This window comes from Hyperolius riggenbachi, chromosome 10 (genome assembly GCF_040937935.1).
Source record: "Hyperolius riggenbachi isolate aHypRig1 chromosome 10, aHypRig1.pri, whole genome shotgun sequence".
Taxonomy (NCBI): Eukaryota; Metazoa; Chordata; class Amphibia; order Anura; family Hyperoliidae; genus Hyperolius; species Hyperolius riggenbachi.
In genome coordinates, this window is record NC_090655.1 from 195009644 (window position 1) to 195031747 (window position 22104).

The 22104-nt window shown below is 41.7% G+C and overlaps 1 protein-coding gene across 1 annotated transcript in view; it reads right to left on the reverse strand.

Annotated features, from left to right (window-relative positions):
- Positions 1-8337, reverse strand: part of SLC43A1 (solute carrier family 43 member 1) — a 113558-nt gene extending 105221 nt beyond the window's left edge. The window contains exon 1 of the mRNA XM_068258184.1: positions 8260-8337. The gene's annotated coding sequence lies outside the window, so the exon portion shown is untranslated. The remainder of the gene's footprint in view (positions 1-8259) is intronic.
- Between the last annotated feature and the right edge of the window lie 13767 nt (positions 8338-22104).

Genomic DNA, 22104 nt, shown 5'->3' on the forward strand with positions numbered 1-22104 from the left:
CCATTGGAAAATCTATCCTCTCCCTGATTTACATTCTGAAATGTATCACTGGTGGTGACATCTTTAGTTCTGCCAGGTGATCTGTACGGAATGTTCTTTTACTGAGAGTTCTATGCAAAGAGGCAGATACTGGTTGCTTGGAATATATATGTATCAGTAATTAAAGGGATGAGTTGGCCACACTGGTTTTGATCAAGAATCTAGCATGTGTACAGGTGTCCTATAAGGTTGTTTGGCAATCATGCATGCCAGATCTCTAAACAACACTGACAAATGAGTGCATACCATTGTGTATGTATTTCCCCCATCCCCGGAAGCCACTCCTTAAAGGAGTTATTATGGAAAATAGCAAAAATGAGCTTTACTCACTTGGGGCTTTTTCCAGCCCCTTCCAGCCGATTGTCCCACACCGATCGCTCCGCTCCTTGCCGCTGTCCCGGAACTTCGGCGCAGTAGTTCTGCGCCTGCGCAGTTTGCCCCGGCCCACGTGGTCATGATTGACAGCGGCGCCTGAGTACCGAGCACTGAGACCGGGACAGCGGACCAGTCGGCGTGGTACAGTCGGCTGCAAGGGGCTGGAGAAAGCCCAAGGTGAGTAAAGCTCATTTTGACTATTTTTCCTGATAACTCCTTTAACCTCCCTGCCAGTATGATTTTCCTGCGGCGCACGGCCGCGGGAGGGTTTTTCTTGCCTTTTTTCTTTTTTTTGGCATGTAGCTAGCCTAGCGCTAGCTACATGCTTCCCCCCTCCCTTAGGCGTCCGCCCAGCCCCTCCGATCCCCTCCGGCGCATAATCCCAACAGGAAATCCCGATCTGAATGGGATTTGCTGTATGGGCTTCCCCCGCCGCCATGGCGACGATCGCGATGACGTCATCGACGTCAGACGGGGACCAGATCGCGAGAGGCGGCGATCGTATAGAACACGCAGCTAGCAAAGTGCTAGCTGCATGTTTAAAATAAAATGATGCAAATCGGCCCAGCAGGGCCTGAGAAATCCTCCTGCACGGCCTCCCTTACCGCCAGAGAGGTTAATGTCCTACCACATTATTATTATTATTATTATTATTATTATTATTATTATTATTATGTACTTTTATAGCGAGCTCTGACATCTTCTGCAGCACTTTACAGACTCCATAGTCATGTCACTGACTGTGTTCAGAGGAGCTCACCATCTAATGTCCTACTATAGTCATCATCTAAAGTATTTACTAAACAGTTTTTTGGGGTGTGTGAAACTAATTGATTTATTAGTATGTTTTTGAGATGTAGGAAGAAACCGAAAACCTACAAGCTTCAAGAAATAGGCAGCAGAGGAATAAACCTAGAGCAACAAGATGACTCTTACACAGAGGCCCTAGAAGAAGACATGAAAACACTCAATACACAATACAACCAAATTGCTCAACTTGAAGCTAGAATGGAGGATTGTGAAAAAAAGGCTTGCCAATCTAATATGATTGTCCAGGGTCTGATTGAATCTATCAGAGCATGAAAAGAAATAGTGTGGAATCTGGGATCCACCGTGCATTAAAAAGACAGACATCCAGATCTACTGTACCTCACAATGTAATATTTAAGCTTGAACATTACGGACCCAAAGACATAATAATGACCACAAAGGCCTAACAAACCTGCCAGGAGAACTGACCTCAATTCGAATATACAAGGACTTTACCCCCAATGAGACTAGAGGAGCGGATCCTACTATAAGTGATTGCTCAAGCACTGATGCAGGAGGATGCTCTATAGATGCGGATTTCCCTGCCTTCTACACTTTTAAATTCAAGTCAACAACTATCTTTACAACGTCAAAGCATTAAAGCAGACCTGAACTCAGAATTTCCTCTCTGCTCTAAAAGATACACAACAGCATAATAACCTTTAAAGAGAGCCAAGGTGGTCTCATAAAATAAAAAAAAAAAATTATGCTACCTGATCCAGATGTTCCCTGCCTGGCCTTCAGCCAAGCAGGAAGTGATGCGCACTTGAGGTCACTTCCTGCTTTGGGGTATGCGGAAGTGCACATACTTCTGCACATGCGCATCCCGAAGTAAACTCTTTGAAAAAACCTGCATCGCCATAGACTAACATGACTTCCGGGCCGACACAGATCACCACAGGTCGCTGCGGATCCTGCAAGGTAACATAGTTCTGTGCTAGCGTTAGATTAGGTACTTCCGGATTAGCGTACCACAGCGTGGGAAGTATGAACTTCCCTAAAGAGTATTAGGTTGCGGTAGCAGTGCATCAATTAGACGCACCGCACCGCCCCAGTGTGAAAGGGTCCTTAAGATACCAAATGATCTTGCAAGACCATATCACTGGAACTATCAACTCACCCTGAAGGACTTATTTCAATAACTAAAAACTAAAATCCTGAAATCTCCCCAGCTTTTCTTGGGCAGACAGGAACATCACAATAGATATGTCCTTGTTAGGGATGACTTCAGCATGTCAGTTTGAGAATATTTCAGAGCTAAACCAATTTTTCACTAACTTTACACACTGATAGGCTTGGTACAGGAATCTCAACAATTCCAATTTGAAATAATATGACTAAATGGGTGTCCTTTTTTTTACCCAGTACAAAATTATTGTCCTATTCGTCACGAATATAATTTTCAGCTTGAAGGAGCGCACAATCTATGATAAGAATTATAACCCATTATTATAATTATAACCCAAAAACGACAACTGTGTACGAAAAAGAAGTATGTTCATGAGTATGTTCATGATGGGCGTGGAAGTTTCCCTGAGCATCTTTCATAGAACTTATATGGTCCCTGTAGGATTAAATGAGGTAGATATTAAATGGCTGTTTTAGGGACTTTCAGGCCCTGGGTACTATTTATCACTGATGGTGAACATGGACCTATGTTAATAATCTACCACATAAAATCCTTAAAGGATACCCGAACTGACATGTGACATGATGAGATAGACATGTGTATGTACAGTGCCTAGCACACAAATAACTATGCTGTGTTCCTTTTTTTCTTTCTCTGCCTGAAAGAGTTAAAAATCAGGTATGTGAGTGGCTGACTCAGTCCTGACTCAGACAGGAAGTGGCTACAGTGTGACCCTTACTGATAAGAAATGCCAACTATAAAACACTTTCCTAGCAGAATATGGCTTTTAAAAGCAAGAAAGAGGCAAAAAGGGGAATTTCTTATCAGTAAGGGTCACAATGTAGTCACTTCCTGTCTGAGTCAGGACTGAGTCAGCCACTTACATGCCTGATATTTAACTCTTTCAGGCAGAGAAAGAAAAAAAAATACACAGCATAGTTATTTGTGTGCTAGGCACTGTACATACCCATGTCTAGCTCATCATGTCACATGTCAGTTGGGGTATCCTTTAAAGAGAAACCGTGACCAAGAATTGAACTTCATACCAATCAGTAGCTGATGCCTCCTTTTAAATGAGAAATCTATTCATTCACAAACGGATCACCAGGGGGCTCTGAATGACTGATATTGTGGTGAAACCCCTCCCACAGGAAACTGTGAAGACCATGGTCCTGGCAGTTTCCTCTCTGTGAACCTTGTTGCATTGTGAAAAATAGTTGTTTACAGCCAAAAAAGCAAGCAGCAGCTACTTTCAGTGACATCACCTGCCAGCAGTAAAAATGTCACCATGTGATAAATGTCAGAATGTAAATCAGGGAGAGGAAAGCTAGGACTGAACACAGCAGTGTTAGATACCCGGTCCATAAATTAATTCAATTTTTGGCATTTGCAGCAAGGGTGTATATTGCTTCTCGATGGAATTAACCAGAGCTACATATCTCCCAAGTTATAGAGACAATAAACAATGCTGAGTAAAAAATGAATGTACCCATCAGTGATAGAGTACTGAAGTTCACTGAGCCTCGGGGACCCTGGATAGAGAATGGTGTCTTTGCAGGGACTTAAGATGTTGAGCTTTTATATAATTTTATCACTGCAATGCTGCTGTATTGAATGAAATATCCCTAGTTTGATGAGCCTTTTCCCCCTGCAATTATACACTTTACAAATCTCATTGATTGCACATGGACCCCGTTGAGTCCAAAGTTACCTGCTTGTGTATGTTTATACAATTTGATATTTGATACTATATCTTCCTCACACTGAGCCTATTTTTGTTAGGGCTCATGTCTGTAACACAATTTGTCACTTTACTGAATAAATAAAATGTATTTTTGAAACTAGAAGCTATCATTGATATTTGATACTATATCTTCCTCACACTGAGCCTATTTTTGTTAGGGCTCATGTCTGTAACACAATTTGTCACTTTACTGAATAAATAAAATGTATTTTTGAAACTAGAAGCTATCATTACGAATATATATATATATATATATATATATATATATATATATATATATATATATATATATATATATTTATATATATATATATATATATATATATATATATATATATATATATATATATATATATATATTAATTAAGAGCTTATGCCATGACTGGAGGAGTGCCCTAGTCATGGCATAATTGTCACAACCTCTGCATCCCCTATTGTTATGCCCAGGGCTGGGCCGAGGCATAGGCTGGAGAGGCTCCAGCCTCAGGGCACAGTGTAGGAGGGGGCGCAGAATTCATTCAGCTGTCATTCATAATTGTGTTTGAAGCAGAAAGAAATAAGAAAAGGGGATACATGGCAGTGACTGCAAGCCAGATAACTAGATATTAAGATGTTGGGGAGGTTGTGGGCCCTGTGGCGCCTCTTAGTCTAATCGCAATCAGTGTGTGACAGCTCGGGTGGCAGAGATGGAGGGGTGCACTTTGGTGTCTCAGCCTTGGGTGCTGGAGGACCTTGTCCCAGCTCTGGTTATGCCACTGATGTCGAGGCTGTAAGATATGGTGGGTAGAAAATTGAACATAATCCTCTTGCATTACTACAACTTCTCACATAATCCTCTTGCATTACTACAACTTCTCAAATAAGCTTAGAAAGACTCTTCCAGCCATACACAATTAGCATCTGTAACTTGCATAAAGATTTCACCCTTCTCCTTCATGATGAATAGTACTCGTGTCACATAAACTTTAATACATCTATTTTGTTTTATTACCAACACCATTATTTTCCCTGGGGTCATGGAAACATGGCTGATGTCATCTGACACATTCACCTGCCAATCTTTCTTATGGTGGACTACACTTCAGACAAATCCCTGGAAGTGGTAACAGAATTTACAGTAGTTTGGTCATTCTCCTCTCTGTATGCTGCTCCTTTGATCCATTCACTCCTGTGCCATTTCACCTCCACTTTCCTATCTTTTGACGTCCACACTCACAATAGTACCCTCCCACCACCAAACTGCAGTTATTTATCAACCTACTGGTCCTATGTTTATTTAGCTGGATCATTTCTATGCATGTTTTTTTTTCTAGTTTCTTTGTACTAACATTACTAATGTTACTAAAGGGAATCTGAAGTGAGTGGAATGAGCAGTCTGCCATCTTCATTCCCTTATAGACATTATTACTTGCCTGGCTGTCTTGCTGAGCTTTTGGCTTTAGTTAATTTTGGGACATACACCTACAGCAAGCATGCAGCGAGTGGAGTCAGACCAGAGTCAAAGCATCTGATCTGCATGGTGATTCTGGGCAAGAGACTTGGAATATTAGAGCATCAGCACCAAAGTCAGGCAACATTGTTTATCAAAAACCTGAGGTCAAAAATCAAATACTTACCTAAGGAGAGGAAAGCTTCTGGGTCTCGCAGAGGCTTCCCACGCTGTCCTCTGCACCTTCACCTCGGCCCGCGACCCTCCTACACACTGTGACCGCACTGCTTTTCATGCTGGATGCTCAACCATGGTGCAACCATGCAAGTTCCATTGCTCCTGCGCAGTAGCATGGAGCCACTCATTTACAAGCGGCTCCACCTTAAAGGCGCAGTATGGCCGTGCTCATGCTTAAAAAGGAGCCCAGTTGTGAGCTAGGAATCCTTTGGGGGGTCCACACTCGGTGACGGTGGACTGGAAGATAGTGTGGGAAGCCTCTACAGGATCCAGAGGCTTCCCTCTTCTTAAGTAAGTATTCGGCTTTTGCCCCAAGGTTTATCTCGGGTACACTTCAAGGATAATTTCAGCCTCTCCATTAACAATAACACCCCTGCTACCACAAAACTTCTCTTACTTCCTCCCTTAATTGCTGCTTCAGGCACGATGCTACTAAAATGCTACTGCATGCTCCAATTCATTAATGTAACATCCTACTCTGTAGCCACCAACTAAGAGTCTAGCATCTTCTCAATACGTTCTGAACTTGCTCCTCAACTGCTACTCTTTTCTTTGACAACTGACAAGCTCTTCACAGGCTCCCAATTAAACAGACAATTCACTTCAAATATAAAACCCTAATCTACAAATCTTGCCACAATCTTTCTCCTCCATACATCTCTTCACTCATTTCTAGATAACATCTCATCTGCAACTTTTACTCTGCTTACAACCTTCTTCTGCCCTCCACTAGAATAACTTACTCATATTTGCATACACTGTACTCACACGTTTCTCTCCTCTTCTAGTATGAGCGCCCAAAGAGCACCGTAACTACAAATGCTGGGGCCCCCCAGCAAAAGCTTGATGGGACCCCCCCCCCCCAATGTCTCACACCCCTTTACTTGCCTATCCCTGGTGACCCTTACAGCCTGGGGTCCACTCTTGCAAGTGTCTTCATACAAGTTTGGACATCGTTATCTTCACACTCCTAACAAGTGTAGCTATACAAACACCTGATCTGAAGTAGTAGTACAGTCCTGCCAATCCCCCCCGGCAGTTGCTGGGACTGCTCCCTTGTAGTTACACTCCTAATTCCAAGTGTTTTCAACTTTTTTTAAGTGCAAACTACAGTCATTTCGTTTAGCCTCTGACTTCTTGCAGAGTCTGAGGTACTTATCATCCCTGGATGCACAACTCACTTTTACATTGGCTTACATTGCCTTGTTTTCTAACAATTCGTCTCTACTGTAAGCTCTGCAGGCTAGGGTTCCCTCCATGCAGCTTCATTCACTTTCCGTATGCTTTGTCACAGTCACATCTCTTGTTTACTACCACTGCATTTCTTCCTTACTTTTGTACAGCACCACTGAAGATAATGACACTGTACAATGAACAGCTATTATCAATCAAACGCAGGGTGCCTTTATACTTTATCACCAGGCTGTATATTATCAAGGCACAATCGGATAAATGCAATAAATTAGGTAAAGTCAGCAATTTTACCGTCTTTACTGCCGGTGGAGCACCACCTGTTAACCCGCTATTGCCACTGGCGTTACCGTAAGTAACGTGCGCATTGCTGTGGTAACGCGCATTACAGGGAATCTGAAGCAAGAGGTATTTGGAGACTGACACATTTATTTCCTTTTAAACAATACCAGTTCCTTGGCATGCTGCTGATCATTCTGGCTGAATTAGTGTATGAATCACACACCTAAAACAAGCATGTAGCTTATCCTGATTTTTTCAGTTACATGTGATTTGCGTGCTTGTTCAGGGTCTATGGCTTAAAGTATTAGAAGTAGAGGATCAGTAGGCTAGCCAGGCAACTGGTATTGTTTAAAGCTAAATAAATATGTCAGCTTCCATATCCCTCTCAATTCAGGTTTCCTTTAAAGAAGAAAATAAAATATAAAAATGCAGGAATTCTGAATCAGGCTGAGAAAATGCCACAGAATTTGATTACTCCCTTATTTTCTTTTTAGATTACTTCCTATATACTTTTCGAATGTCACAAGTAAAGCACAGTAGATGGCTGCCTTGGATTGCTTTTATAAGCCCTCAAACTAAATTGTTGCTGGTAACTTTTACATCTGAAACTAAATATAACAACATTAATTGTTTACAACTACAAGACACTTCAAATACTACTATTACATTTATGAGGGCTATCATCAGCTACACTATACACACACATGCTCACACAGTACATGAACACAGCGACACGTGTAATGGTAAGATCCATTACATCATCTGTGGCAAAATTCAAGACGATTTACATTTTACAAAACTACAGTCGTTATATGCTACGCTAACAACACACCCTATGTGTATGGCCAAGAGCACATGTTGTAACATAGGAACAACTGACCAAACTTTCCTCTTACCAATGCCATGTGTGACAGATAAAGAAAAAACTGTTCTTGCAAGGTTAAAAAGCACAAAAAAACATTAAAGTTAAGTTCTAGGCATTTAGATAAAAGCATAACAAAAGTTTCTTGTATGTTTGCTTACCTTGAATAGCCTGAATAAAGTTGTAACTACTTTAACATATGTCTCCTTTACACTGAGTGAAGGGAATGGAGGACTTACAGACACAGGAAATATCTACACTACTTTATAAGGTATGAGTTAGGGGGTGGGTGAAGGAGGGAGGAGAGAGGGAGAGAGTTAGAAAAAAAAAAAGTAGTGTGGTCAGAATAGAGGCAATGAAATGAACACGTGGAAATGCCAGAAGGAAAGATGAGCTTTAGTCATACAAAGCAAACTACAAGATCTGAAAAACTTGAATAGCACTGGACAGAAAATTATAGTCTTGAGTCTCCACAGATATTAGATCAAGAAACTGAAAATTCCTCCTCGAGTGTTTTCCTGCCGCAATGAAAGCAGGGGATAAATGCCAATGATTATATACAGTAAGTAGTGCAAACGTATAAACAGCAGAGGCAATCAGAGGAAAAGAAAAGGCTAAAATAAGTATAAACTATTTCAGGAGTTTAGGGTTAGGGGCAGAAGAATAAACACTTATCTTCATCAAGCAAAATCCCTAATTAAGGACCTGAAGTGAGAGGGATATGGAGGCTGACATATTTACTGTATATTCTGGAATATAAGACTACTTTTTAACCCAGAAAAATCTTCTCAAAAGTTGGGGGTCGACTTATACGCCAGGTGTCGTCTTATAGAGCAAGTGCTGAAACTTCTGAGCTGGACTGGAGAATCTGCGGTTGCCGCATACGGTGGGGGGGAACTCAAAAACGTCTGTGGCTGCATCCACCATCATATGTGGCGACCGTATGAAAGCAGCAAGGGCGGTGCTGTACAAATATTGTAGAATAAAATCCACTCACCAGGATTCCTGGAAAGAAGTGACTTAACGCAGTCCTGATGACGAGGTGAGTGGGCACCTCACTGGGAAGTGTAAGTGAAAGGCGGAGCAAGCTGTAGGCAACCGGGGCGCCCGGGGTATGGAATGAAAAAAAAGAGCGGTGCTGTGCTCAGAAAAAAACACCTCTTTCAACCGCCTGGCCTGTCTTTGTATTGTATTACCGTACCTCCTTCTCTGCCTCTCAGATCTCACTACTGAGGACTACAATGCAGTGGCACAGATCTGAGAAGCAGAGAAGGGCGGGCCAGACGGGTGAAAGTGGCATGTTTCGCCAGTAAGGTACATTGCTTGCCGTGGTGGGTTGGTTGTTGTATACTGGGTACTACATACAGTACAGCACCAGTATCTGTACCTGTTTATACAGTATATCACCAGTACATATAGTACAGTATACAATTGTCCAAGAGTCAAGAGGGGTAGTCTTATAGGACGAGTATATCCTAAAATGTATATTTTAACTGGAAAAGTTGGGGGTCGTCTTATACGCCCAGTCGTCTTATACGTCGGAATATACGGTATTTATTTGTTTGTGTGGATAATAAATATGTACAGTATATTCTGGCGTATAAGACTACTTTTTAACCCTTAAAAATCTTCCGAAAAGTCAGGGGTCGTCTTATACGCCGGGTGTCGTTGATGCCGGGTGACACGCCCTATCCTGTTACCGCCTCTCAGATCTCACTGCTGAGGACTGTAGTGAAGCGGCGCAGGCTCACATGTGCGAGATCTGAGAGGCAGAGAAGGAGTTAATAGGATACAAGGGTGGGCCAGAAGGGTGAAAGAGGCATGTTTTATGGGCACAGAGCAATCTATTCTTCCATACCGCTCTGATAAACAGGCAAGAAGAGCTGACCAATACACTTAGGGAGAGTTGACCAATCCAACCAGTCAATTGGTTATATACTGTTATATACTGGGTACCACATATAGTACAGCGCCAGTATATGACTTTTTTAAAAAATTTATTTGGTGTGTGTTGGAAGAGGGGTAGTCTTATAAGGCGAGTATATCCCAAACTCTATATTTTAACTGGAAAAGTTGGGGGGTCGTCTTATACTCCCAGTCGTCTTATACGCCAGAATATACGGGTATTTTCTTTTGAACAATGCAAGCTACCTGGCTGTCCGGTCCTGCTGATTGTCTTCTTCTTAAAGAGAACCCGAGGTGGGTTTGAAGAATATTATCTGCATACAGAGTCTGGATCTGCCTATACAGCCCAGCCTCTGTTGCTATCCCAAACCCCCCTAAGGTTCCCCTGCACTCTGCAATCCCTCATAAATCACAGCCACGCTGCTGACAAACAGCTTGTCAGAGCTGGCTGTGTTTATCTCTATAGTGTCAGTCTGCTGCTCTCCCCGCCTCCTGCAGAACTCCAGTCCCCGCCTGCATCCCTTCCCTCCCTGCTGATTGGAGGGAAGGGACAGGGGCAGGGACCGGAGCTATGCAGGAAGCGGGGGAGCAGCTGAGACTGACACTACAGATGTAAACAGAGCCTCACAGCACGGCTGTGATTTATGAGGGATTGCAGAGTGCAGGGGGACCTTAGTGGGGTTTGGGATAGCAACAGAGGCTGGGCTGTATAGGCAGATCCAGCCTCTGTATGCAGATAACATTCTTTAAACACACCTCGGGTTCTCTTTAAGGCCCGTACCCACTACGTGATTTTTCTGATGACTGGCAATCTTTTTGAGCGACAAACGATTGTTTGCACGATTTTGCAATGTGGATACAGGTGGACAATTACACAAACGACGTTTGGCCCGACCATCATGGTGGATCGGATCTTTAAGATCCACGACGACTCTACTCAAAGTACCATGACCATTTGACTTCCCGTTTGTGCCCGACGTGTGCCATCATGTGAAGTTGTGTGTACCTGACCGCAGGAAGATGCATCGGGGAGCGGCTGTTGTCAAGTTATGTCGCTGGGATCCATCTTCCTCGTCATCAGGTGAGTATTTAGCTTAATACCTTTAGACATAGACCCTGAGCAAGCATTGGAGATCAGGTCTGACTGAAGTTTGACTAGATTAGGTGCATGTTTTTTTCTGGTGTGTGATTCAGATACTACTGCAGCCACGCAGATCAGCAGGATGCGGGCAACTGACATTGTTTAAAGCCGACCTGAACTCAAAACGTCCTCTCTGCTCTAAAAGATACGCAACAGCATGAAAGCGTTTAAACAAAAAACATTTCTTAATTTTCTTCATTACAGCTGATACAAATCCTAAAATAAATCTGCAATGTTTCTACTTTTTGATTCATGGAAGCAGACATATTGTTAACCTCCTGTGCTTTCAAATGAGCTTATCTGCCATCTCTGCCGTGGCAGTCATGTGACACAGGGGAGAGATCAAATTACAAAAAGTGATTAGAAACAAAATAGCGGGAATTTAAGAGGCTAAACTCTCTAAATACACACAGGGTGCATTTCTCTCTGTTTTCCTTCTGTCCTGTGCAAGAGTTCAGGTCCACTTTGAAAGGAAATACATATGTCAGCCTTCATATCCCTGTCACTTTAGGTGTGCATAAAAGGACAACTGACCTGAGAGGGATATGGAGGCTGCCATATTGACAGTATTTCCTTTTAAACAAGGCACGTTGCCTGGATGTCCTGTGGATCATCAGCTTCTAATACTATAAAGCAAACCTGGACTGAAAAATAAAAGTAAAAATAAACATACACACGTCATACTTCCCACATATTCTGCTTATCAATCTCTTTCTCCTCTCCCATATCCTGTTTATCCACAGTGAACAATGGAATTCTACTTCCATGTAAAAAATGGCAATGACCCCATAACAGCTTCCGGGTCAGCACTCTGTTATACTGTAATATCACATTTTTCTTAATGCGATGACTATAAAAAATTGGTGATGCAATCTTGCAGTACAAAATCTTAATTCAATTTTATTGACACTTATACAAAAATACAAAAGACTTTTGATAAAAAAATCAGTAGGAGCAATCTTCATGGACAGTAGTGAAAAACATCAAGAACTGGAATTTTCATAAGATTGTTAATAACAGTAATCTGGCTTGACGTAATGAGTTTAATTGTTGAGGCAACAACACATGTTTGTTTCGGGCTATGGGTTGCCCTTCATCAGGCCATTCAGTATATACAAATAATTTTTCTGCTCAGCCCAATCAACAGCTAGAGCCAGAACTGTAAGGTCTATATAAGGTGCATCTGAGCCAACCAGATGCACACCAGCAACTCCTCTGACCAAGATGTAACTCCGTTGTGCAGGCAGCTAACTTGTAGAGTGCCCGAATATATACTGTAATATCACCCACTTGAGCCATAGGGAAACATGGACATTACTTTGTACATCAGTTGTCCTTTCAGTTATAACTGACAGCTAGTGATGAGCACAAATTTCGCAGAGACGTAAATTTGCATTGAAATTCGCAATTATGATGCAAAATCGTAATGCAAAATTTCAGGGAAAATCATAATTAATTTTGTCTGTGATTGTTATCATTGGTAATTTGGCATAATGTATCTCAAAGACCTTGTCGTTTTTGAGAAAATTGATTTTCAAAATGCAAAGGAAAAATTGGTTTTAAACTGTCATTTTTCTGAGTTTAAAACCCATTTTCCTTAGCATATTAAAAATTGATTTTCTAAAAAACGACAAGGTTTTGAAAAATTCTTTTTTTGCCTTGTATACGCTATTTTCCTTAACAAATGTAGCAATGTTGGTGGCAATGGCACATATGGGGGATTTGCTGTTCACCGCTAAAGTTGGCACCAACTTAAGCGAAAATTGCACTAACATTATGCAAAATTACGAATTATTACACAAAATCAATTGAATTTACAAATCATAATAACGTGTGGCTGTAATGTACGCTAAATTTTGCATAATTGTAATTAGCTGAATACGATCACCACTACTACTGACAGGAACTGATATAGTGATAAAGAGCCCTGAGGCTTTCAGCTTCCTGAGAAACAAGTATGACGAGATCTTGTCAGAGCTCGAAGGAATATTCAAAAAATTTCTCCGCACACCTTCCATATAATAAAATCAATTCATGTTTATTAAATCATTGTGGAAAAATAGCAAAAATAGAACAGCATGCAAGTTGACGCGTTTCTGACATCTCCGGGTCCTTAGTCGTAGCTACAATGACATGTTACAAACAGTCTTATATACCTAGAGTCCACACCCCCTTCCTACCACACCTCCACAGGTGACTACCATTCTTAAGGGGAAATACCCCTGGTGGAAGGAGAGTGGACTCCAGCGTATTGCACATTTGCCAACATACATAAATTCACATATCTATATATATAAAATCGGATGTATGTATGTATGTATGTATGTATGTATGTATGTGTGTGTGTGTGTGTGTGTGTGTGTGTATGTGCCGCGATCACACGAAAACAGCTTATCCGATTTGAACGAAACTTGGTACACAGATCCCTTACTACCTGGGATGATATGTTCTGGGGGTCTCGCGGCCCCCCTGACCACCTGGGCGGAGCTACAAACAGCAAATCAGATTCCACCCATTCAAGTCAATGGAAAAATTTAAAAGGCTGCCATTCTCACAGTAATCAAGCCAGAGTCCCCACACTTTGCACAGTTGGTCACTTGGTGAGTGAGGTTACAAATCCAGGAAAAGTGGGCGGAGCATAAAACAGCCAATCAAATTTCAGCTGTTCATTTTAAATGGGAAAATGTAAACTGCAGCCATTCTTAGACTGTTAATCGCAGGGTTCTCAAACTTGCTACAGTTGGTCACTGGGTGAATGAGATTAAGATTCAAGAAAGTGGGTGGAGCCTACAACAGCCAATCAAAATTCACCTATTGATTTTCAAGGGGAATATTTAAACTGCTGCTATTCTTACACTTTTAATGGCAGAGGCTTCAAACTTGCTACAGTCGGTCATTGGGTGACTGGGGTCAAAGTTCACTAAAGGGGCGGGGCCACATACAGCCAATCAGATTGCCTTGGTGGATAAACTGCTTCCATTCACACATTTTTGATGCCTTGAACCTGACAGCTCACAAACTTGGTCATTGAGTGACTGTGTGTCAAGGTTACAAAAAGTGGGCGGAGCCAAAACAACTTTTACTGGGAAAATATAAACGGCAGCCATTCTTACATCGTTAATGGCAGGGTTCTCAAACTTTGCACAGTTGGTCATTGGGTCACAGATTAAGATTTTGGAAGGTGGGTGGAGCCTACAACAGCCAATAAAAATTCCCCTTTTGATTTTCAAATGGGAATATTTCATCTGCTACCATTCTCTTATACTGGTAAAAGGAGATGCCTCAAACCTGGTACAGTTGGTCACTGGGTGACTGGGGTCCAAATTCAGGAAGGGGGCGGAGCCACAAACAGCCAGATTTGTTTATTTTTCAATGGGAATATACAAAGTATTGATACCAAGGATCCCAAAGCTGATAAACTTGATAATTGAGTGACTGTATGTCAAGGTTAGAAAAAGTGGCCAGTGCCAACAACTTCATTTTTTACATTGTAGGGTTCCCAAACTGTACACAATTGGCCACTGGGTGACTGGGATGAATATTCAGAAATGTGGGTGGAGCCTACAACAGACAATCAAAATGTACCTATTAATTTTCAATGGGAATATTCACATTGCTACCATTCTTACACTGTTAGTGGCAGAGGCCTCAAACCTGGTACAGTCAGTCATTGGGTGACTGGGATCCAAATTCACTAAAGGGGTGGAGCCACAAACAGCCAATCAGATTTGTTAGATTGATTTCAGCCATTCTGTTATTGCCAGGGTTCTCAAACATGACACAGTTGGCCACTTGGTGACTGTGACTAATATTCAGAAAAGTGGGTGGAGCCTACAGCAGCCAATCAAAATTCACCTTTTGATTTTCAAGGGGACTATTTACTTTGCTGCCATTCATGCACTCTTAATGGCAGAGGCCTAACATCTGCTACAGTCAGTCACTGGGAGACTGAAATTTAAATTCTGAAGGGAGCGGGCCAAAAACAGCCAATCAGATTTGTTTAATTTCAATGGTAAAATGCAACTTATTGATGCCAAAGACCCCAAAGCTCATAAACTTGGTCATTAAGTGACTGTATGTCAAAATTAGAAATAGTGGGCAGAGCCAAAAACAACTAACTTTTTACATGGGGAAATGTAAACTGCAGCTTTTCTTACACTGTTAATGGCAGGGTTCTCAAACTTCACACAGTTGGTCACTGGGTGACTAGGATTAATATGCGGAAAAGTAGGTGGAGCCTACAAGAGCCAATCAAAATTCACCTATTGATTTTCAAGGGGAATATTGAAACTGCAGCCATTCTCACACTGTTAATAGCAGAGGCCTCAAACCTGCTACAGTCAGTCTTAACGACTCAAATTCAGTAAAGGGGCAGAGCCAAAAACAGCCAGATTTCTTTGCTGGATAAACTGCTTCCATTAGCACAATTTTGATGCCAGGAACCCAAAAGCTCACAAACTTGGACATTGGGTAGTGACTGTGTGTCAAGGTTACAAAAAGTGGGTGGAGTTAAAAACAGATTTTTCTGGTAAATTGTAAACTGCAGCCCTTCTTCACTGTTAATGGCAGGGTTCTCAAACTTAGCATAGCTGGTTACTGGGTGACTGGGATTAATAATCAGAAAAGTGGGTGGAGCCTAAAAATGCCAATCAAAAATCACATGTCGCTTTTCAAGGAGAATATTTAAATTGCTGCCATTCTTGCACTGTTAATGGCACAAGCCTCAAACCTGGTACAGTTGGTCATTGGGTCACTGAGGTTCAAATTCAGAAGAGGGGACAGAGCCACAGTGAATTAGATTTGTTTCATTTCATGGGAAAATACAAATTATTGATGCCAAGGACCCCAAAACTCACAAACTTGGGCATTGAGTAGTGACTTTGTGTCCAGGTTACAAAAAGTGGGCGGAGCCAAAAACAAATTTCACTGGGAAAGTGTAAACTGCAGCCCTTCTTACACTGTTTATTTCAGGGTTCCCAATCTTTGCCCAGATGGTCACTGAGTGACTGAGATATTCAGGGAAGTGGGTGGAGCCTATAATAGCCAATCAAAATTTACCTGTTGATTTTCAAGTGGAATATTTAAATTGCTGCCATTTTTACACTGTTAATAGCAGATGCCTCAAACCTGCTACAGTTGGTCATTGGGTGACTGGGGTTCAAATGCTGGAGAGGGGTGGAGCCACAAACAGCCTATCTGATTTGTTTAATTTCTATGGGAATATACAAATTATTGATGCCAAGGACTCCAAAGCTCACAAACTTGGTCATTGAGTGTTTGTGTGTTAGGGTTAGAAAGTGGGCGGAGCCAACACCAGTCAAATACATACCCGGGCAACGCCGGGTCATCAGTGGGTGGAGACAAATACAAATTTCACTGGGAAAATGTACACTGCAGCCATTCTGTTAATGGCAGGGTTTTTAAACTTTGCACAGTTGGTCACTGGGTGACTGGGATTAATATTCAGAAAAGTGGGTGGAGCCTACAAAAGTGAATCAAACTTCACCTGTTGCTTTTCAAGGGGAATATTTAATTGCTACCATTCTTGAACTGTTAATGGCACAGGCCTCAAACCTGGTACAGTTGGTTATTGGGTGACTGGGGTTCAAATTCAGAAAAGGGGGTGGAGCCACACACACTCAATCAGATTTGTTTCATTTAAATGCAGATTATTGATACCAAAGACCGCAAAGCTCACAAACTTGGTCAGTGAGTAATTGTGTGTTAGGGTTAGAAAAAGTAGGCGGAGCCAACACCAGCCAAATACATACACGGGCAACGCCGGGCAATCAGCTAGTAATATATATATATATATTAAAAAACAAGATATCAGCAGGGCCAACCTACTGTCATTCTAATCTATTACAACCCCCCCAAAAAAGGGAGAGAAAAAGAAAGGAGAGGGGATAAGGGGTAAAAATAAAAAGTAAATCAGATTGGATTAGGATCACTGGAGTGCGAGCAAAGGGAAAGGGAGAAGAAAGGAGGAGGGAAAAAGAAGACTCAATAACATTTTAAGAGTCACAGTACACCCCACAAATAGCTCCCTATCTCGGTACATCCCTAAGGGAATAAAGATACACTACTGGATTACAAAAGATGAACAAAGGGACCAAACAGCTTGTCCATAACATAATAAGTACCAGGGAGACACTTCCTCAGACCTAGTACCAAGGTATGGCAAATATGGCAGCCTCCATATCCCTCTCATTTCAGTTGTCCTTTAAAAACACCTTATAATTGTGGCATTAATTAATACAAGTACAATAACGTATGTAGTTGTTATGTGCTTTTAGCTATAACTAATATTCATATGCATTTGCAATAAATATTACAGCAAACTACCATACCAAACAATTGGGATATGTCCCTGCCCTAGTGAGCTTACATTCTCATATATGAAAGATTCCTGAAATTAAGTAGCCTATGTTTTTTTTATTATGTTATAGTATAGGAGGTTCTACAGTTTGCTCAGCTATATCCGTAATCACATATATAAGGAAGGTTCCTCATGCAGAAATGATCATTTATAATATCACTCTAATCAAATGCTGTTGTTTATACTGTTGCATCGCACAATGTATATTTAGGCAGCACAGTGGCGGAGTGGTTAGCGCTCGGTCCCTTGTTCGAATACCAGGGACTATCTGCATGGAGTTTATATGTTCTCCCCGTGTCTGCGTGGGTTTCCTCCGGGCACTCTGGTTTCCTCCCACATCCCAAAAACATACAGATAAGTTAATTGGCTTCCCCCTAAATTGTCCCTAGACTAAAATATACATGCACTACACAATACATACATAGACATATGACTAGGGTAGGGACTAGATTGTGAGCTCCTTTGAGGGACAGTTAATGTCAAGAATATATATATATATATATATATATATATATATATATACTCTGTACAGCGCTGCGGAAGATGTCGGCGCTATATAAATACGAAATAATAATGATAAATAATAATAGCACTGTTGCATAGTACAATATGTATTTTATGACACTGTTGCATCATACCATATTTAATTTTGCCACTCGAGGGATGCCACAGTGCTAGATACAAAGGTTTACATTATGCAGCCATGCCACTTGTATGCTAAGCAAATATCATCTGTAGTGATGGTCATGTCTAGGAGAAGTCATGGAGAAGCCTGTGATCATTTGAGTCAGGTGATACATATGTAAGGCTCTGATTTGCTAGTCATGATCATGTGGTAAAGCAGGATATGATGCCTGCAAATTAGACCTTTGATAATCTATCATTTGATTCAACAAAGCATATGCTTCTCCATTCGTTCTCCTAGCCATGTCCCTCAGGAATTTTCATGCGTTTTCCTAACTGCCTGGGGGCTATAGACAGGAAGCATATCCATTCCATAATGCCTTCACACAGTGAAAAGAGTTCTTTTAATTACAGGAATTTTTTTTGTTAGTTCTGCTTGCAGTTGCGAATGCAGGCTGGAAGTGTTTTTTACATATGGGAATGCCCACTATAGAAACTGCGGCTATAAATATAGCAGTTATAAATATAAAAATAGCATCTTGGCACGCGTTGTTTATAGCTGTAGTTTCTAGAGTGGGCAGCCCTGGTGCCTGTTATTCCATATGGTGACTCTAGTGCCCATGTTTACTGTTATAGCTGCTATTAGCGACGTTTTACATAGGCAAAAAAGCCATAGGCGCACATTGAGATTAATAGTTAGCTGTGCATCCACTTTGTTATTAAAGATGCATATAGTATGGGACCTCATTTTAATCATAATGAGTTGTAGAATAAATTTGGATGTCTTATATCTTGGACCCCTGTTACATAAAAATTAGGTAGGGACAAACGCAATCCATTATTAAAAAAAAATGTAATTTTCTAAAAATTGTGCAGTACAATCCAGACAACGTGGACTTGATTGACAGCGGCATAGTAGAGGACGACCTCGAGGTCACGCTCTGCACCAGCGGAGACCCCGGGCCAGCGGCCAAGAGTGGAGCTGCGGCGTGGGACATGTCAGCTGCAAGGGGCTGGAGGAAGCCCCAGGTAAGATTGGGGGGTAGCGGTGATCGCTTGATGACGCCTTTAAAAATCATTCAAAAGCAATGTAATTTGAAACTGATTATCAAACTTCGGAAAGTTTCAGCAAAATTACACAAGTGGGTAGCTTAAAAAAACCTACTTGTTTTGCATAGCCCTGAGCTCTAAAGAAGGAAGCTGTAGCTTCTGAAACACGTTTGCAATTGGATGAGAGTAGTGACATCACCACCAACTCCAGGGGCCAGACTTCTTGTTCTGGTGTAGAAAGCTGTGTTGCACATACCGGAACCGGGTCAGCTGAGATTGCAGGACATGAAGCGCTGAGACTCTCCTAGTATAGCCATTGGCAGGAGCCACCAGGATTGAGCAGTTCCGCCGATCCCATATTAAATAAGCAGTAGATGTGGTAAGCTCCATGCGTCAGTAAGGCAATTGACTAAGTAGCTATCAAAAAGCACCATTGGCTATCCTACTAAATTGATGCACATCTAGCTATTAGCAATGCTTATTACAAGTAGCTACGTCCTCATTGCTACTTGTAATGAGGGGGGGGGGGTTAACTTACCCAGGCGATGATGCGCTCCATTCGTGTCCCATGTCGTATTCTATGGCACTTACATGCTTCCTTTTTCAACCCAGAAGAAGGAAGCATGGGACTGATGTTGAAAGCTACACGGCTGCTTGGGACGATACAGGCTCATGTTAGAGCAGTCTGTAACGCAGCCCAACTCACAGTAATGAAAAATCAATGGGCTGTTCACAGTGCCCACGTTGCGTTACAGTGTAATGCTGGACGTTATTGGAAAGTGCAGCATGCTTTGCGTCCGCATTAGACTTTTTGCACATGCTCAGTAATTTTTTTTTATATTTTTGTGCAGGAGAGGAGGAGGGGAGAGTCCGCTATTGTCGGCAGCCACATGGCTAATTAATATTCACTGCACTGCAGTGTTTTCTTCCTGGAGCGGCCGCTTATTGGCTGGCAGGACCACGTGATGCGGAGTGTTCCGATCACGTGGTCTCCGCAGTCTATACTGCGCACCAAGAGCTGCATAACGCGGCTCATTTGGGCGTCCTCCTTCAACACCACCAGGTGTTGCGTTAGGGGAACGTTATGCGACCTTAACGTCCCCTAAAACGCAACGTCTTGGTGTAAAAGAGGCCGTATAGCAAAAGGAGCACATTGGCGCCTGGATAAGTTAACCCCTCTTCGACCATGGGCAGCCCAAACTCATATAAATTTTGACTACAATGATGTAGCTACTTGTAATGAGCATCGCTACTAGCCATAACGTTTTTTCTTCCATCCATTTGCCTAAATACCCCTATTATTGGAGGATTGAATATTACATTGCATCAAAGCAATAAGCATAATCTACATAAAGTGACTTATATCCTGCGGACTTGTGTTCAATACCTAACAGTATGTGTTGTGTTGGCTTAGGGTTGGTCACCTGCCAGTTTTGGAGAAATATAGCAACAACCACTGTACCACTCAATGGGGTTGATTCTCTAAGGATAGCGCAGCCTAACAGCGCGAGTTAGCTACAGTAACACGCATTAGTGAATCAACATGCCTTAATTCTGGCTCCCTGCACGTTATGCGCGCTAGTGGCAGCGTAGCTTGCGTAATCAGGGTAGCTGGCACTCAGCGCACGCTATGCTGCCTAATTGCAGCATAGAGAACGCTAATAACTTAACGTCGGCTCCACTCCTCCCGCCCTGAGCACCTTTGGGTCCCGTTACAATAAAGGACTCATGCTAGTGGCAGCGTGCAGGGAGCCAGAATTAAGGCACGCTGATTCACTAGCGCGCGTAACAGTAGCTATCCCGCGCTGTTACGCTGCGCTATCCTTAGTGAATCAACCCCAGTGACTGCAAAAAGTAAATTGCTTTTACTTTTAACTTTTTTATGATCGTTTTTTTAGTTGAAAGGAAAGGTATTTTTTTCTCACTGCAGCAGAGAGTGTGTATGAGGTGACTGTGTGGTTATGTAGCAGGATCCTGCCAACTATATTTGAGTTACTGCATACATTTGTATGTACTTGCTTCTTTTTTTGGAATAAATTGATGGTGTTAGAACTAACACGGTCTCAACAGTACAGTAGCGCACCTCAGAAACCTTGTATTTTGGTGATCTATATAGTGTTTAGTAGAACACATGCAAGCTGGGGCATTACATCAATGTTGTTTGTCATGTTTCTGTGTGAGTGCATAAAGCGTTACATGACCACTATCGTGAAAAACTGTAAAATTTAAAAAACACGTACAGATAAACAAGAAGTATGTTTCTTCCAGAGTAAAATGAGCAATTAATTACTTCTCTCCTATGTTGCTGTCAGTTATGGTAGTTAGTAGAAATCTGACAGGTTTTTGACTAGACTCACTTCACTCACCCTCTGCACCAGATATGTCCCCAGATATGCCCCCAGATACTCAGTCACAACCAGTCTGAGGAAGAGGGTTTAGGAGGAAGAAATGGAAGAAGATGGGAATGAAGGTACTGGTTTCATTTTATCACTGCATGGTGTTTGTGATATTCGTTCATACACACCATTTATCACAATATGTTCATCATTTCCATATTACTGACAACTCAAGCATTCCTAGTGGTTCCACCCTAAATGAGGAACATGGCGTAACATGGCAGAATTTCATTTGGCATTGTGAGTTGTTATATATTGTTCTTTCATTAATTACATATTCTACTTAATAAAGCTAGTAAGAATAACCTAACCATAAATGCTTTATTTTTTTTTAGATTCATGTAGACACTTGCAGACCGAAATAGAAATGCATTATATATACTGTATGCCATGTTCCTCATTTTGGGGAGGTTTACTGCACAGCAGCAGCCTCCGCAGACACCGCCTCCTCAAACAGCAAAAATGGAAAAAAACAAAAAAATGTGGTCATGTTGACCACATTTGCAGACAT